Here is a 4,371-nt window from a genome sequence, read left to right on the forward strand (position 1 = left end):
ATGAAATTTAGTCCTAACACGGAAAGAATAAAATAAACAGAGTAACAACTCGCGCTCGCATTCGCCATCATACATATAATACTCACGGACCAATTATTCGTTCGTCTGTCATATGAGGCGACGCATTCTAGGAGTCTCCAATGTCCTACACAAAACCGCAAGAATCAATCCGTACTTTCGCACAGAAAACGACAAGAGAACAACCCCAAGTTTGAGGTCCTTTCTGTCATGCTCAGAAGAATCCAAAGTTGATCCCACACCATAAAGTACTCTCTCTCTGTTTTACTACACCTGATACGTGAGCCGTTCCTGCAGCAGTGCGTGTCTTTTGTGTCTGTCGGCTTTGACACATGTGGTGGTTTAAGGCAGTCTCGGAGCTTGGAGCAGCTGTTATGTAAAATAATGTGTCACCGCATTAAAAGACTGACCAGGTACTGATCGACTTCTCTATGGCGCCCATCTGAACCCACCAAAAGGAAAACCAACATCTGACGTCTATCTCAGAGAAATTTGTGCTAGAAATTCGTCGTAAGCGTCGGACCACTCATCAGGCAGCGCCGCCATGAGACCGTGGATAAGTATGATTAATCATAAACAGAGATGTGACACCTTACTACCCCTAGCAGAATTCACGACGAGGATCGCCACACACACCTGGACCATCGCCACTACAACCCTATTGAGAGCCGCTTTACAGAAGCAGGTTGCCCATAAACTACATATCCCACAATGCATCTCAAATTTGACTTTTTTCTCAGAATTTGACTCTTTTTCTCAGAAGAAGTTTTTTTCTCAGAATTTGACTTATTTTATTCAAAATATTCATTTTTTCTTAGAATTTGCCTTTTTCTCAGAATTAGATTTTTTTTTAATCATTTTTGTAACATTCTCAGTGAAGAGACTTGCAAAGACTTGCCCTAGACTTCTGCTTTCAGACGTAGTTAATTATGAAGTTATTACCCTATCCGATAATAATCCAATGCAGAGGCAATAATTATTTTATATATATTAAATATTTATATATGTATTTTGATATCGTCTTAAAGTTACAACCGGCCCTTTGAGCGCAACCATAATGCTGATGTGGCCCGCGAAGAAATTGAGTTTGACAACCCTGCCCTAAATCAACGGAGGTCATTTTCTCGTAAACTTCTATACAATCTCACTTTTTCTGTGGTTCTGAGCTAGTTCAATACATGAGAGTAACACATGCGTCACTCCCGGGTGAAAATTACGTCCGCGCCCACTTTTGGGGGAAAACAACGCTGTCATTTGAACGGCGGTCGATACAAATTCTGAAGTTTTTGCCAATCCGATCAGAAATGTATTAACGTGGATTTTTGGATCTTCAAAGAGCGGCAAACGGTTACGATGACCAGACAGGCAAACAATTACATAAAATCATTGGAAATCGACGATCGGGCTCGATATATGGTTAAATTAAAATCAGTAGGCGAGGCCGTCATTTCGCCGGCTGTTACGGCCCGTCCACACGGCGGCGTGCGTTGAAGCTTCAACGCTTCTGCCCATTCACTTTGAATGGGGTGACGTCACGCTTTGACGAACTGCATTGGCGTTGCTCGCTTCAAAAGTTGAGCAATGTTCTACTTTTGAAGCTTCGACGGAAGCGTCAGCCAATCAAATCATATGCCAGTACAAGCTCTAGCCAATCAGACCGCCTGCTTGTGTCTCCGGGGCGGGAGATTCATGTGATTGGTTGTTGGTCGAGTTTCAGACACGCCCACCGGCAAGCTTCAACGCACGCTGCCGTGTGGACGCTGCGTTACTCTCATGAGCGAGGCGGAAAATAATAGTTTTATCAGCCAAAAAGCTGCTGTGTCGTTTATTGCTCCTCAAACATTAAAACAAATCCAGAGTTACGTGTTTCTGAACTTCCTCTAAGAAGAAAGGATGGTAACAGAAGAGCTCTGTGGCTTCAGGCTTGATCGCCGTTCAAATGACAGCGTTGGTTTCCCCCAAAAGTGGGCGGGGCCGTAAAGTGTCGTAGATGTTACTCTCATCTGTGGACATCGATCGCCTATTGCTATATTTAACCATACATCGAGCCCGATTGTCGATTTTTAATGATTTAATGTAATTGTTTGCCTGTCTGGTCATCGTAATCGGGCTCTTTGAAGATCCAAAAATCCACGGTTTTCTTAAATTTCTGATCGGATTGGCAAAAACTTCAGAATTTGTATCGACCGCCGTTCAAATGACAGCTTTGTTTTCCCCCAAAAGTGGGCGGAGCTGTAATTTTTTGCCCGGAGGTGACGCATGTGTTACTCTCATGTATAAGACTCCCCTCACTCACCTGTGATGATTCACCTACATTGGTTCTCGTGTTAAACTTGACATTTGCACATATTGTGACTGAAAATAATAATATCAAGAGTCTCTTCTAGAAGTTTCTACATCTTATATATATATTAAGAACTTTTGATGAGACACCTGAGCTTCTATTTTATAAGCTGTGATATGAACACTATCAAATTCAACAAGAAACTCAACTGAGGTTTAAATCAAATGACAAGTCGAGTCATTTTCTCATTTCTCTGCTATCGGACTTTTCTATGGAACGAAGGGAGGAGGATATCGGGAGGTGTCGTCTGTTCTTCACTGATGTTTTTTTGGCGTTGTCGAGGATAGAAATAGTTGATTTTCTATGAAAAGAGTAAAAGATATCTCATAGACTTCAATGCAATCGGACCCTTTGAAATCAGTGGAATCTTCCCTCGTCGGCTTTTCAAAGGTTTAAGTTACTTTTGCGTTGACCTTACTTTAATACGACGATGAATCCTTCTTGATATAGATGTTAAATGAATCCTTTGAATGTAATGTATTATCTAAGAAGTGTTAACAGAGTTATAATAAGTCAGTTAATGTGGATACTTCCCGGTGGTTAGCAGTGTATACAGAAACTCTCACATTCCTCAGAATCGCTCGCTGAAAGATGAACCTCCAGCCGGCGCCACGCTTCACTTCTCAAGGTGGGGATCGGAAAAGAAAAGCCTGTTAAAATCTGTGAGTTTCTGAATCAGGTTTCCGTCTGCAGTCTTTCTACAATGAGAGGAAACATGCCGGACTGGAGTCAAAGACTTTCATCTCAATACTCACTTTTCAGGCTCTATTTTCCTTCTAGTACTTTTTACTTTGTTCCTGTGTATCACTTGATTCTTTGACCCTGCAGAATACAGAGTCATTCAAACTAGCTGCACCTTTACCAGCTTTGAGAACACTTTCATGATCAATCATTATAAAACATATCATATATATTATTCTGAAATGGACCAATCTGCACAATGACTACTTTTACTGTCGCTACTTTCACTATATTTAGATGAGAATACTTTTATACTTTCACTTGAGGAACATTTTGAATGCAGGACTTTTACTGTAACAGAGTATTCCTACACTCTGGTACTTCTACTTTTACTCAAGTACAAGATCTGAGTACTTCTACTTTTACTCAAGTACAAGATCTGAGTACTTCTACTTTTACTCAAGTACAAGATCTGAGTACTTCTACTTTTACTCAACTACAAGATCTGAGTACTTCTACTTTTACTAAGTACAAGATCTGTGTACTTCTACTTTTACTCAACTACAAGATCTGAGTACTTCTACTTTTACTCAACTACAAGATCTGAGTACTTCTACTTTTACTCAAGTACAAGATCTGAGTACTTCTACTTTTACTCAAGTACAAGATCTGAGTACTTCTACTTTTACTCAAGATCTGAGTACTTCTACTTTTACTCAAGAACAAGATCTGAGTACTTCTACTTTTACTCAAGTACAAGATCTGAGTACTTCTACTTTTACTAAGTACAAGATCTGTGTACTTCTTCCCTCTGGCTATGAATCAGTTTTGTCAAAAATATAAAATCAAACCAAGAAACATGAATTTAGATAATGAGCTTCTCTGGACTTGTAGCTGCACCTTGATTGGTTTCCGATGTGTCTTTTGTTATATGAAAAGGCAAACCAATATGCTTTGGTGTTTTAAAACAGTATTGTAAAAGCATGAATCAGTGTTCTGCTCATCGATGTCTTCATGTCTAATATTCACTTTAAATATGCACGTTTTTGAATTCAGACAATGAGTGTCTCTTATGAGCTTCCATGCTTATTCACGACCTGCTTCTTCTTTCTTTCTTTTTTGAGGGTGGAGACAAATGGCAGACCTGCATCGTGTCATAAAGGGGAGGGTCTTGCTGGCAGTATATGATTTTAGAGCAGCACGTTTTAAGTTCATATTGCATCTGACGCAAGCGATGGCAAGGCAGGAGGAGGAGGAGAGAGAGTGTGTGTGAGAGCGTGTGTGTGTGCGTGCGTGTGCGTGTGTGCGTGTGTGTGTGTGTGTGTGTG

This window comes from Notothenia coriiceps, unplaced genomic scaffold, assembly GCF_000735185.1.
Source record: "Notothenia coriiceps isolate Sejong01 unplaced genomic scaffold, NC01 NC01_scaffold00015796, whole genome shotgun sequence".
Classification (NCBI taxonomy): domain Eukaryota; kingdom Metazoa; phylum Chordata; class Actinopteri; order Perciformes; family Nototheniidae; genus Notothenia; species Notothenia coriiceps.